This window comes from Anopheles funestus (genome assembly GCF_943734845.2).
Source record: "Anopheles funestus chromosome X unlocalized genomic scaffold, idAnoFuneDA-416_04 X_unloc_84, whole genome shotgun sequence".
Classification (NCBI taxonomy): Eukaryota; Metazoa; Arthropoda; class Insecta; order Diptera; family Culicidae; genus Anopheles; species Anopheles funestus.
In genome coordinates, this window is record NW_026045214.1 from 1 (window position 1) to 15,000 (window position 15,000).

General features: G+C 52.5%; 1 long non-coding RNA gene across 5 annotated transcripts in view; it reads right to left on the reverse strand.

Moving 5' to 3' along the window:
• Positions 1-5,406: 5,406 nt before the first annotated feature.
• LOC125774135 (uncharacterized) overlaps positions 5,407-15,000 on the reverse strand; it is a 30,445-nt gene continuing 20,851 nt past the window's right edge. For 4 of the 5 annotated variants that reach the window (XR_007420622.1, XR_007420621.1, XR_007420620.1 and 1 more), the window contains exons 2-3: positions 5,799-5,866; positions 5,407-5,526 (exon numbers count right to left, since the gene is read on the reverse strand). This is a non-coding gene — a long non-coding RNA (uncharacterized LOC125774135). Of the gene's footprint in view, positions 5,867-15,000 lie in introns of all 5 variants that reach the window. The other variant, XR_007420618.1, reaches the window with a different exon arrangement.

Sequence of the window (15,000 nt, forward strand, 5' to 3'; positions counted from 1 at the left end):
GCCAAAAATCAAGTATATGTCATTCGATAGATAATTTCAAGGGCTACCAAAAATTGTTCCACGACACCCCCCTCCGACGTCTAGTATTAGAGTTATTAGCCAAAAACCGCAACTATAGCGGTTTTTCGTCCAGGGTACCCGACTCTAGTAAAATGATGCGATTTTTACTAGTCTAGGGAACTTTTTGGCCAAAAATCAAGTATATGTCATTCGATAGATAATTTCAAGGGCTACCAAAAATTGTTCCACGACACCCCCCTGCGACGTCTAGTATTCGAGTTATTAGCCAAAAACCGCAATTATAGCGGTTTTTCGTCCAGGGTACCCGACTCTAGTAAAATGATGCGATTTTTACTAGTCTAGGGAACTTTTTGGCCAAAAATCAAGTATATGTCATTCGATAGATAATTTCAAGGGCTACCAAAAATTGTTCCACGACACCCCCCTGCGACGTCTAGTATTCGAGTTATGGGCCAAAAACCATTCATACTTGAGCATTTTGCTCATTTTGCCTGTACGGGTACCGGGGACTAGTAAAATCAGGCCAATTTTACTAGAGTAGGGGTCCTTTTTGGTCAAAAAAACAACTTTTGCTCGTTCGATAGGGAATCGATAGGGCAACAAAAAATCGTTCTACGACCCCCCCTTCCGATGTCTAGTATTCGAGTTATGGGCCAAAAACAGTTTATAGCTAATTTTTCACTCGATTTTTCACCAAGTATCGCACATTACTCCGGTTCTATACATTGGATCGTCAATCTTTAAGATTTTATGGGTAGTTCCAACTGTTTGCTACATTTCATCCATACATCACCAACCGATTCAATGTCTGTGCTAGAAGTTATTAGAGGAATAAAAAAATTTACCCTTGGCTTTGGACCGTACAATTTTACCCATTTTTGGCCCATATTTGCCCCATAGCTCCGCCGGTATCCAAGATATGGCCACACTTTCTTCTGGCCATGGGTAGATGGCACTTGTGGCTAGATTTCTTCCATGCACCACTAATCGCTACCATGTCTGTGGCCGGAGCTATTCACGAAAGCGCCTCGCGAACTTGGTCGGATTTTTGGTCCAACTTGCACCATTTTTGGCCCATATTTGCCCCATAGCTCCGCCGGTATCCAAGATATGGCCACACTTTCTTCTGGCCATGGGTAGATGGCACTTGTGGCTAGATTTCTTCCATGCACCACTAATCGCTACCATGTCTGTGGCCGGAGCTATTCACGAAAGCGCCTCGCGCACTTGGTCGGATTTTTGGTCCAACTTGCACCATTTTTGGCCCATATTTGCCCCATAGCTCCGCCGGTATCCAAGATATGGCCACACTTTCTTCTGGCCATGGGTAGATGGCACTTGTGGCTAGATTTCTTCCATGCACCACTAATCGCTACCATGTCTGTGGCCGGAGCTATTCACGAAAGCGCCTCGCGCACTTGGTCGGATTTTTGGTCCAACTTGCACCATTTTTGGCCCATATTTGCCCCATAGCTCCGCCGGTATCCAAGATATGGCCACACTTTCTTCTGGCCATGGGTAGATGGCACTTGTGGCTAGATTTCTTCCATGCACCACTAATCGCTACCATGTCTCTGGCCGGAGCTATTCGACGAACAACCATCGCATTTACCTAGGTACTTTTTCGGATTTTTGGTCCAACTTGCACCATTTTTGGCCCATATTTGCCCCATAGCTCCGCCGGTATCCAAGATAGCGCCACACTTTCTTCTGGCCATGGGTAGATGGCACTTGTGGCTAGATTTCTTCCATGCACCACTAATCGCTACCATGTCTGTGGCCGGAGCTATTCGACGAACAACCATCGCATTTACCTAGGTACTTTTTCGGATTTTTGGTCCAACTTGCACCATTTTTGGCCCATATTTGCCCCATAGCTCCGCCGGTATCCAAGATATGGCCACACTTTCTTCTGGCCATGGGTAGATGGCACTTGTGGCTAGATTTCTTCCATGCACTACTAATCGCTACCATGTCTCTGGCCGGAGCTATTCACGAAAGCGCCTCGCGCACTTGGTCGGATTTTTGGTCCAACTTGCACCATTTTTGGCCCATATTTGCCCCATAGCTCCGCCGGTATCCAAGATATGGCCACACTTTCTTCTGGCCATGGGTAGATGGCACTTGTGGCTAGATTTCTTCCATGCACCACTAATCGCTACCATGTCTGTGGCCGGAGCTATTCGACGAACAACCATCGCATTTACCTAGGTACTTTTTCGGATTTTTGGTCCAACTTGCACCATTTTTGGCCCATATTTGCCCCATAGCTCCGCCGGTATCCAAGATATGGCCACACTTTCTTCTGGCCATGGGTAGATGGCACTTGTGGCTAGATTTCTTCCATGCACCACTAATCGCTACCATGTCTGTGGCCGGAGCTATTCACGAAAGCGCCTCGCGCACTTGGTCGGATTTTTGGTCCACCTGGCACCATTGTTGGCCCGTATTTGCCCCATAGCTCCGCCGGTATCCAAGATATGGCCACACTTTCTTCTGGCCATGGGTAGATGGCACTTGTGGCTAGATTTCTTCCATGCACCACTAATCGCTACCATGTCTGTGGCCGGAGCTATTCACGAAAGCGCCTCGCGCACTTGGTCGGATTTTTGGTCCAACTTGCACCATTTTTGGCCCATATTTGCCCCATAGCTCCGCCGGTATCCAAGATATGGCCACACTTTCTTCTGGCCATGGGTAGATGGCACTTGTGGCTAGATTTCTTCCATGCACCACTAATCGCTACCATGTCTCTGGCCGGAGCTATTCGACGAACAACCATCGCATTTACCTAGGTACTTTTTCGGATTTTTGGTCCAACTTGCACCATTTTTGGCCCATATTTGCCCCATAGCTCCGCCGGTATCCAAGATATGGCCACACTTTCTTCTGGCCATGGGTAGATGGCACTTGTGGCTAGATTTCTTCCATGCACCACTAATCGCTACCATGTCTGTGGCCGGAGCTATTCACGAAAGCGCCTCGCGCACTTGGTCGGATTTTTGGTCCACCTGGCACCATTGTTGGCCCGTATTTGCCCCATAGCTCCGCCGGTATCCAAGATATGGCCACACTTTGTTCTGGCCATGGGTAGATGGCACTTGTGGCTAGATTTCTTCCATGCACCACTAATCGCTACCATGTCTCTGGCCGGAGCTATTCGACGAACAACCATCGCATTTACCTAGGTACTTTTTCGGATTTTTGGTCCAACTTGCACCATTTTTGGCCCATATTTGCCCCATAGCTCCGCCGGTATCCAAGATATGGCCACACTTTCTTCTGGCCATGGGTAGATGGCACTTGTGGCTAGATTTCTTCCATGCACCACTAATCGCTACCATGTCTGTGGCCGGAGCTATTCACGAAAGCGCCTCGCGCACTTGGTCGGATTTTTGGTCCACCTGGCACCATTTTTGGCCCGTATTTGCCCCATAGCTCCGCCGGTATCCAAGATATGGCCACACTTTCTTCTGGCCATGGGTAGATGGCACTTGTGGCTAGATTTCTTCCATGCACCACTAATCGCTACCATGTCTGTGGCCGGAGCTATTCGACGAACAACCATCGCATTACCCAGGTACTTTTTCAGGTTTTTGGTCCAACTTGCACCATTTTTGGCCCATATTTGCCCCATAGCTCCGCCGGTATCCAAGATATGGCCACACTTTCTTCTGGCCATGGGTAGATGGCACTTGTGGCTACATTTCTTATATGCACCACTAATCGCTACCATGTCTGTGGCCGGAGCTATTCGACGAACAACCATCGCATTCACCTTCTCGTTGCACTTCTTCGGGAATTTGGTGCAACCAAGTTTTCACTATAACTTGGTCATTTTCCGTCCATCGGACATGCGGTTTTGGGTGTCGATACTTGACACCGCACGCTTCAATATGTTCCTCCACGACCATGTGGTCCGATGCTTCCAACAGGAGCTATTCGAGGATTACCGATTTTTCACCATTAAAAATGCTCAATTTTGCACCAACTTTTGCCTATAACTCAGGCTGTATCGATCGGATCTTCAATCTTGAAAAAGTTTTGGATAGGTGGCATCAAATGCTACATTTCGTTCTTCCACGTCAACTTTGTCCGATGTCTAGCAAAAAAGTTATTCGCGAACCAAGTCCAGAACCCATGCAATGGCTGCCCTCATTGCATACATCACGGCGGTTAACTCTCGTTACTCTATACCGTGGACTTGGTACTTTTTCAGGCATTCGTTGCTACTTCTTGGTTCATGATATTCGTTTACGGTCTTCACTAGGGCATTTGGTGCTCCTTATCGGTTCATGATATTCGTTTACGGTCTTCACTAGGGCATTTGGTGCTCCTTATCGGTTCATGATATTCGTTTACGGTCTTCACTAGGGCATTTGGTGCTCCTTATCGGTTCATGATATTCGTTTACGGTCTTCACTAGGGCATTTGGTAATGGGCTTCCCACTTTCTACTGATCGATCCATACTCACTTGCGTGCACCTAGCCTAGGAAGGTTTCCTATGGCTTCCCATCTTTCTACTGATCGATCCATACTCACTTGCGTGCACCTAGCCTAGGAAGGTTTCCTATGGCTTCCCATCTTTCTACTGATCGATCCATACTCACTTGCGTGCACCTAGCCTAGGAAGGTTTCCTATGGCTTCCCATCTTTCTACTGATCGATCCATACTCACTTGCGTGCACCTAGCCTAGGAAGGTTTCCTATGGCTTCCCATCTTTCTACTGATCGATCCATACTCACTTGCGTGCACCTAGCCTAGGAAGGTTTCCTATGGCTTCCCATCTTTCTACTGATCGATCCATACTCACTTGCGTGCACCTAGCCTAGGAAGGTTTCCTATGGCTTCCCATCTTTCTACTGATCGATCCATACTCACTTGCGTGCACCTAGCCTAGGAAGGTTTCCTATGGCTTCCCATCTTTCTACTGATCGATCCATACTCACTTGCGTGCACCTAGCCTAGGAAGGTTTCCTATGGCTTCCCATCTTTCTACTGATCGATCCATACTCACTTGCGTGCACCTAGCCTAGGAAGGTTTCCTATGGCTTCCCATCTTTCTACTGATCGATCCATACTCACTTGCGTGCACCTAGCCTAGGAAGGTTTCCTATGGCTTCCCATCTTTCTACTGATCGATCCATACTCACTTGCGTGCACCTAGCCTAGGAAGGTTTCCTATGGCTTCCCATCTTTCTACTGATCGATCCATACTCACTTGCGTGCACCTAGCCTAGGAAGGTTTCCTATGGCTTCCCATCTTTCTACTGATCGATCCATACTCACTTGCGTGCACCTAGCCTAGGAAGGTTTCCTATGGCTTCCCATCTTTCTACTGATCGATCCATACTCACTTGCGTGCACCTAGCCTAGGAAGGTTTCCTATGGCTTCCCATCTTTCTACTGATCGATCCATACTCACTTGCGTGCACCTAGCCTAGGAAGGTTTCCTATGGCTTCCCATCTTTCTACTGATCGATCCATACTCACTTGCGTGTACCTAGCCTAGGAAGGTTTCCTATGGCTTCCCATCTTTCTACTGATCGATCCATACTCACTTGCGTGCACCTAGCCTAGGAAGGTTTCCTATGGCTTCCCATCTTTCTACTGATCGATCCATACTCACTTGCGTGCACCTAGCCTAGGAAGGTTTCCTATGGCTTCCCATCTTTCTACTGATCGATCCATACTCACTTGCGTGCACCTAGCCTAGGAAGGTTTCCTATGGCTTCCCATCTTTCTACTGATCGATCCATACTCACTTGCGTGCACCTAGCCTAGGAAGGTTTCCTTGGGCTTCCCATCTTTCTACTGATCGATCCATACTCACTTGCGTGCACCTAGCCTAGGAAGGTTTCCCTTTGGTACCGACTTCCATCTACGCACTCGATATAACCTAGGTACTTGGTACCGATGATGGTTAACACTCAAGCATTTCTTGCATCCTGCGTGCAAGGTACCAATTTTCACTTCTTAGGTACGTTTATGGGCCCGCATTTATCCAATATCGCTCCGATGGCCTTTCGCATTATTTCATCCGATAGCCCTTGCCAAAAGCTACCAAAAGTTCCTCCACGGCCATGTGCTCCGACGCTTAGTTTAGGAAATATTCGAAAAAATTCATCTTAGGAAAAATTTTCTTATTGGAAAATCACCTTAAATCGATGGCCATTTTTTGGGCAAAAACTTTAACGTCTTCCCGACTTTGCGGGAATTGCGAATTTTAGGCACCCAGAGAAAATCTTTTACTTTAAGGGGGCGGCCGCGAAGTTGCCCGAAGTCTCGGACACAAAAATTCTCAAGTTCCCCACTCTAGTAAATCGCCCTATGAGTATCTCCTGGCCCGCGAGCTCTGCGAGCGGGCCAGCTTCGGCGATTTTTGCCTTTTCGCCTAGGCGGTTCTTCTACGAAATTGGTCCACAGCTTTTGCTCAGAAAGCTAGCATTTGTTGCAACAGTTAGGTGCTTGGTACCACATTTTGGTATCCATTTGGGCATTTGTTGCAACTACTCGGTACTTTGGCCCACATTTCGCTCTACTCGGGCCTCTATGGTGCTACTTGTCGGTACTTTTGGCCAACTTAGGCCAATTGGGTGCAACTTGTGGGTACTCTGTGGGTACTTTAGGGCATATTGTGTCTTTCGGGTGAACCTTCGCGATACTTCATGGGTACTGATGGCCAACTTAGGAACATTCAGTGCAACCTTTGGGCCTAAGGAAATTTGTCCAACTCTTTGGACTTAGAAAATTTTCTGGACTTAGAAAATTTTCTGGACTTGTAAAAATTTTCAAATGTTCAATTTGGCCCACATTTCGCTCTACTCGGGCCTCTATGGTGCTACTTGGCGGTACTTTTGGCCAACTTAGGCCAATTGGGTGCTCTTTGTGGGTACTCTATCGGTACTTTTGGCCAACTTAGGCCAATGGGGTGCTATATGTGGGTGCTCTATCGGTACTTTTGGCCATGTTAGGCCCATTCGGTGCTATTTGTGGGTACTCTATCGGTACTTTTGGCCATGTTAGGCCCATTCGGTGCTATATGTGGGTGCTCTATCGGTACTTTTGGCCATGTTAGGCCCACTCGGTGCTATTTGTGGGTACTCTATCGGTACTTTTGGCCAACTTAGGCCCATGGGGTGCTCTTTGTGGGTACTCTATCGGTACTTTTGGCCATGTTAGGCCCACTCGGTGCTATTTGTGGGTACTCTATCGGTACTTTTGGCCATGTTAGGCCCACTCGGTGCTATTTGTGGGTACTCTATCGGTACTTTTGGCCAACTTAGGCCAATTGGGTGCTATTTGTGGGTACTCTATCGGTACTTTTGGCCAACATAGGCCAATTGGGTGCTACTTGTGGGTGCTCTATCGGTACTTTTGGCCAACTTAGGCCAACTCAGTGCTTCTTGTGGGTACTCTATCGGTACTTTTGGCCAACTTAGGCCAACTGGGTGCTATTTGTGGGTACTCTATCGGTACTTTTGGCCAACTTAGGCCAATTGGGTGCTACTTGTGGGTGCTCTATCGGTACTTTTGGCCAACTTAGGCCCATTCGGTGCTATTTGTGGGTACTCTATCGGTACTTTGGGACATATTATGTCCTTCGGGTGAACCTTCTCGATACCTCATGGGTACTTGTGGCCAACTTAGGAAAATTCAGTGCAACCTATGGGCCTTTGGAAATTGTTCCAACACTTTGGACTTAGAAAATTTTCTGGACTTAGAAAATTTTTTGGACTTAGAAAAATTTTCAACTTCTGTATCTTCTTCATCATGTTCCATTTTGTGGGACTTAGAAAATTTTCTGGACTTAGAAAATTTTTTGGACTTAGGAAATTTTTCAACACTTGTAAAATTTTTGTTCCTTCTTTGAAGAAGAATACTTTCCACTATTAGCTTCTTTCTCTTTTTCTTCTTAGTTGTCTTCTTATTTTCGGTCCGAGAGCGCCGACACTTGTAAAATTATCTAAGTCCGAAGACTTTTGGAATGAACCAAAAGTCAACGAACACAATACATCAACCCTATCAACATCAAGTGGCAACCCGAAGGAAGCGCAGCGGCCAGCCCATGTACAACGCGAAGTTGTAGCATGCAACCGACCAACCGCTAACCTCCAACGGCACTCAATGTATTCGTTACACATGGGCGCACCTGCACCACACTGTCGTGACCATCCAACGAGCCGTCGGTTCGGTCGTGTGTTACAAGCACCCCATCACATAGGCATAGAGTCACCACACAGTGTTCTTCAACACTCTCGTCACATGGTGCAAGTCACGGTACGCACCACCAATGTGCACTGGTTGGCCAATTCCAGCACACACGGGGCGCGCACGCGCAAGCACTAACCACCAAGCATGGGTCGCCTGAGAGGATCGATGCGAACGCATCTCTACAACTTGAAGCTCCCAGCCTGTAGTCCCGTCGTTTGCGGGCGGTCGTAGGTGTCGAAACTAGTGATATCCACAGTCGGCAAGCTCGTCCACCGGTGTTCCCAACATGTATGGTACTAACACGTGCAGCGCGAACCCGCCCTTTGCGGCCTAGTAGTAAGCGGGGATGAGACGCCAGTGTGCCAATGGACAGCACGGACGGTTCTCGGAGGGTTGTTAGGCCCGCTAGCTTACGACCACCTAATGGGTATAAGAAGCGCTATCAGCTCGGATTGGATACGACCTTAGAGGCGTTCAGGCATAATCCAGCGGACGTAGCGTCATACCATAGTCCGTTCGAACTAGTATTGAGCCAGTGGTCCGTACCTGTGGTTCCTCTCGTACTGCACAGGAATTCCGTTAAGATAGCGACAAACAATGCACACCAGTAGGGTAAAACTAACCTGTCTCACGACGGTCTAAACCCAGCTCACGTTCCCTTGAAAGGGTGAACAATCCTACGCTTGGTAAATTTTGCTTTACAATGATAGGAAGAGCCGACATCGAAGGATCAAAAAGCCACGTCGCTATGAACGCTTGGCGGCCACAAGCCAGTTATCCCTGTGTGTGCGTAGCTGTCAAGCCAGCAGTTTAGACGTGCTTTGTGTCGCTCCGTATTTTTTGCAAAAATATTGTGCAAAAGTGCTTATAAATAGCGGAACAATAGTCGAAAAGGGCGAATTGAGTGTCATTCTTAGCGAATATTGAAAAAGGAAATCGTTTTACTTCAATTTACTGCGCTAAAACTCAGTTTAAAGTGTCCCCATACACTTTGTATGGGGAACTTCAGTGGCGAATAAATATCGAAATACCGTGTTAGAACATTGGAAAAGTGGTAAAACACATGCTAGGGAGCATAAACTATCGTTTTCCAGCGACGTAAAGTGCTTTTAAAAAGAGATAAACAGTAAAAACTCGACGTGAAAGTGCGTGCAACAGCGTGGTACGGTGGCGTCAGGTGTGTCGTCGCGTGTGTTTGTGTCATCAACAACACCACGAAGCGTTTTCGAGCAGTGAGGACAACAACCCAACGTAAAAGCTCCCTTTTTATGACGACAGCGCCACCCGTGGCGGGTTCCGCAACTTCCAGCGAAGACAGCAACCACCTTCTCTTCGACGTCTGCAGCGCCACCAGTGACCGGTAGCGGTAGCGCTTAGCCGGGACACCAGCGTTACGAAGCGTTACGGTGCTATAAAACTCGATGCGAATTGCATACCTTTCCGGCGCTTAGCGGTCAGAGAGTGAGAACGCGCAGCCGGAGACCGGGAACGCTTAGCAGGAGACCGGGAACGGTTCTTTGGCTCCGAATCCTTCCCCGGGAACGCCAAAACGAGAGACTTCAACGCGTCAGCAGGCGACGAACCCGTTTTTTTGGTGTTTTCTTGAATCTCTTGCGGAATTTATCAAAAATTCTTATTCTTGCGGTTTTCTCTTGCGAAATTGTTTTTAATAAAGAAAAAAGTGGGAGTTTTTTATTCTTGCGATCCGCGGACGGGAAATCTGCCAAAGGGGCTCTAGCGACGGACGGTCGTTACCTTGGCAGATGTTGAAGGGAATATTCCCTTGTTCCGTCTGAACGATTCGTGCAGGCGGTTTTTTGTGAAAGGAGCGGAGAATGGAGGGGCGGGTGCTTCGTTCCGGGGTGCGGTCGTCGTCCACGCCTCGGAAGCGGTCCGATACCCCTTCCCCTTTACCGGAGACACCACGGCCGGCCGGACCAACGGTGGCGGTTCCGTCCGAGGCTGATAATTCCGAGGAGGAGGACGATGCGGAATTTTCCGACGCCTCTCTTCTCGAGCAGACGGTGGTGCCGCCAGTGGTAGCGGCAGGGGAGATGTCTTCAACCGTGGCTCCCCACGACGATGGCGAAGCGTCGGTGCTGGCTTTCCAGCACAAGATGCTGGAGAACTTCGCCAAACAGATCGAGTCGCTGACGGAAGAGCTGCGACTTAGCCGGGAACGTGAAGTGGCCCTGAAGTGTACGCTGGAAGCGCTTCAAGAGGGCATGCGTTCCTTGACGGCGCTTCATTCCTCGGCACAGCCTGTTGGTCAGGGCAGTGCCAGGACAAAACGCAACCGGCAGCAGCGCAACCGTGCGAAGAAAGCTTCGCAACTGCAGCAGCAGCAGCAGCAGCAGCAGCAGCAGCAGCGGCAGCAGCAGCAGCAGCGGCAGCAGCAACAACAACAGCGGCAGCAGCAGCAGCAGCAGCAGCAGCAGCAGCGCAGCCAGCCACAGCCGCAGCGACGGACGGTCGCAGTGTCGGCTAATGGCCAGCAGCAGCAGCAGCAGCAGCAACCGCAACGTCAGCAGCAGCGGCAACAGCAGCAGATGTCCTGGGCTACGGTCGTGAGCGGTCGGAAGAGCCGATCGCAACGTTCGACTCAGCAGCAGCAGCAACCGCAGCAGGTGGGCCAGCCGTACCGGCCACCTCAGATGCGCCAGCAGCAGCAGCAGAGTCAGCAGCAACAACATCAGCAGCATCGTGCCCAGTCTAAGGGGCGTCCTCCGCGTCCTGACCGCATTGCGGTGGTCCCAGGTTCGGACAAGACCTGGACAGAGATGTACGTGAAGCTGCGTACATCTCAGGAGCTGCAGGACGTCAGGGCAGACATCGGCATGGGGCGCCGGACCGTGCAAGGTCATCTGCTTGTACCGTTGCGGAAGAACGTCGATAGCGCGGAGCTGGCTCGCCGGATCCAGCTAGCGCTAGGTGAGGATGGCGAGGCACGAGTGGTGACGGAGATGGGTGAGCTTCTCATCACCAACGTCGACTCTCTGGCCAAAGAGAGTGACGTGAAGCTTGCCATTGAGGAGAAGCTGGGGTCAGCGGCTGGCATCACTCACGTCGAGCTTTGGGAGCTCCGTGATGGCACAAAGCGAGCGCGTGTTCGACTCCCACTGGCCAAGGCACGGAGTCTCATTGGTCAGAAGTTGACACTCTGCCAATGTGTCAGCGGCATCCGCGAAGTGCCGAAGAAGCCGCTCGACCGTCAGCGCTGCTTCCGTTGCCTGCTGATGGGGCACCTGGCGCGGGACTGCCGTTCTTCAACTGACCGGACGGGTCAGTGTTTGCAGTGTGGCGAGGTAGGCCACCGCGTTAGTCAGTGCACGTCGGCAGCTAAGTGCATTGTCTGCCAGGGGCCCCATCGAGTGGGCCACTCATCGTGCCGACAAGGTCAACAGTGTCGGGTGTAGTGAGGGTGATGCAGGTCAACCTGGGTGGTGGACGCACTGCTCAGGATCTGGCCCTGCAAACAGCCCGCACTAAGCGGGTCGACGTGCTGCTGCTGTCAGAGGTGTACCGACCTCCAGAGGGCAGCGGAAACTGGACGGTGGATTCGTCGGGGAGAGCAGCTGTGGTGGCGACCGGCCACCTTCCGATCCAGCGGGTCTGGCGCTGTGCCATGCCCGGGTTGGCTGCTGCGCAGATTGGAGGGGTGGTCTTCATCAGCTGTTACGCCCCTCCACGTCTCAACGCCGGCGAGTTCGAGCAACTTCTGGAGGCGGTGGAGTTGGAGGCCCAACCCCACCCTCGCATCGTCCTGGCAGGCGATTTCAACGCCTGGAATGAGGAGTGGGGTAGCCAACGTACCACCCGGCGCGGTGAAGAGCTGCTCGATACAATTCGGCAGCTTGGGCTTGTGGTCCTGAACCAAGGATCGGTCCCGACGTTCGTGGGCAACGGAGTCGCCACTCCCAGTGTCGTGGATGTGTCTTTCGCGAGCGCATCCATTGCTCGTCCAGACACTTGGGAGGTGGCAGCGAACACCACTTCGTGCCACTATACGGCGTCGGACCACCGGTACATTTTCTTCACCGTGGGGCCTCCAACTCTTGACCAGCAGCGACGACAACAGCAGCAGCACCAGCAGCAGCAGCACCAGCAGCAGCAGCACCTGCAGCAGCAGCATCGTCACCTGAACGGGAGGCAGCAGCGACAACAGCAGCAGCATCGCCAGCGGGGACAGGGGTCCTCTTCGTCGTCTACCACGTTTCGGCACGCTGGCCGTAGATGGAAGACGACGCAGTTTTCGGTGGAGGCATTCGCAGCCGCACTCCAGACGGCCGGTTTTCCGGAACGAGCCGTCAGCCAGGAGGGGATGGTCGACGCCATGCTAGATGCATGCGACGACACGATGGAGCGCGTCACCATGTCGCATCGTGACCCCCATCGAGACCTCTTCTGGTGGACTCCGGAGATCTTGCGTCTTTGGGAGGAGTGTTCGACCGTGCATGAGCGGATGCTTCGTACCACCGACCTGCAGGAGCGCAGCATTGTGGCTGCACATCATCGGTCGGCGAGGAGAGCTGTCGAGAAGGCTGTCCGGGCCAGCAAGCGAGCGCAGCTCGATGAGCTGATTCAACAGGCGGAAACCAACGAGTTTGGGGCCGGTTATCGGGTGGTCATGTCTCGTCTTCGTGGCTGCTTCGTGCCACCTGAGACTGACCGTGTCGTGTTGGAGCGGATAGCCAACGATCTGTTCCCGACACATCCGCCTGTTGACTGGCCGGACGCTGAATCATCGAGCGTCGACACCGAGGAGCGGAGTTCTTCGTTGACCCCTGTCACCGTGGGCGAGCTGTTGTCCATCGTGGGATCGATGGCGAACCGGAAAGCGCCTGGACTGGACGGTATCCCCAACGCGGCGGTTAAGACGGCCATTAGGAAGTACCCGGAGGTTTTCGTCCGTTTGTACCAGGACTGCCTGGACCGGGGTGCGTTTCCAGCGCCCTGGAAGAGGCAACGACTGGTACTGCTGCCAAAGCCTGGCAAGCCTCCCGGGGAAAGCTCCTCCTACCGGCCGCTGTGCATGCTCGACGCACTCGGCAAGGTGTTGGAGCGCCTAATTCTTAACCGCCTCAACGAGTTCCTGGAGGAACCGGATGCGGAACGGCTGTCGGACGGGCAGTACGGTTTCCGGCGAGGCAGATCCACCATCAGTGCGATCCAGCGCGTTGTCGAAGCGGGCAGGACGGCCATGTCCTTTCGCCGCACCAACGCCCGAGACAAGCGCTGCCTGATGGTGGTGGCACTTGATATCCGCAACGCCTTTAACTCTGCGCCCTGGCAAGCCATCGCCAACGCGCTGAGGGACAAGGGGGTACCGTCATCGCTGCAGCAGATACTGAGGAGCTATTTCGAGGACCGGCGGCTGGTTATCGACACCAGCGAGGGCCCTGTCGAGCGGAACATCAGTGCGGGCGTTCCACAGGGTTCCATTTTGGGACCCACGCTTTGGAACGTGCTGTACGACGGGGTCCTGGGTGTCCAGTTGCCTGAGGGGGCCGAGGTTATTGGCTACGCTGATGACCTTGTCGTCTTGGTCCCCGCAACGACACCCCAAGCCGCTTCCTCGACTGCTGAACGAGCCATCGCGGTAATCATGGACTGGCTGGACCGGAACCGTCTCTCGTTGGCGCCAGAGAAGACGGAAATGACGCTCATCTCCACCCTGAAGCGTCATCCGGTCGTGAGCATCAACATCGGAGGTGTGGTCGTGCAATCCCAGCGCTCCATCCGTTATCTTGGAGTTTGGTTGCACGACCACCTGTCATGGTTGCCGCACGTTCAGCAGGCTGCAGCGAAGGCCATGAAGGTCGCGGAAGCCGTCACGCGCCTCATGCCGAACCACAGTGGACCGAAGTCGTCGCGTGCCCGACTGCTGGCGGCCGTAGCGGACTCCATCCTGCGCTACGGGGCCCCAGTTTGGTCGGAGGGGCTGCAGCTGCGCCAATGTCGTAGATTGGTGCAGCGCGTGCAGAGGACAACGGCCATTCGTGTTTGTCGGGCTTTCCGGACGGTGAGGGGTGAGACGGCCGTGCTGCTGGCCGGTCTCATTCCAATATGCCTGCAGATAGAGGAGGACAGCAGGGTCCATCAACGGCTGAACGATCCAGCCAACGAGATCCCCAGGTCTGGCGTTCGTGAGCTGGAGCGTGACCAGACGTATGAGCAGTGGCAGCAGCGGTGGGACGCGGATGCTGCCAGCGAAGACGCCAGTCGGTACACTCGGTGGACGCATCGAGTGCTACCCGACGTGAGGGCATGGCAGTCACGGAAGCATGGAGACGTGACGTTCCAGTTGGCGCAGGTATTGTCTGGCCACGGATTTTTCCGTGACTACCTGTGCCGGATGGGCTTCACGTCGTCCCCGGACTGCCCCAGATGTCCTGGCGTTGCCGAGACGGCGGAACACGTCGTATTTTCCTGTCCGCGTTTTGCCGCTGAACGGGAGGTGCTGTTCGAGGCGGGGAGATCGAACCAGATCACCCCCGAGGGCTTCGAGGCAGCCTTGCTTGAGAGCCCGGAGAGGTGGAGCGGCATTTGCGAGTTCGTCGCACGGATAACCGACGAGCTGCAAGATGGCTGGAATGCGGAAAGGGAGGAGTTAGCCGCGCAGGACCAGCTGTCTGCTGCACGCCTCCCCGACAACTCGGTGGCTGTCGCTCGCAACCAGCGCCGGAATGTTGCGAGGAATGCGGCTCGAGCAAGAGCAAGGGAGTTGCAGCGAGGTGGGCGGCCCCCATCACCACCTCCGTCG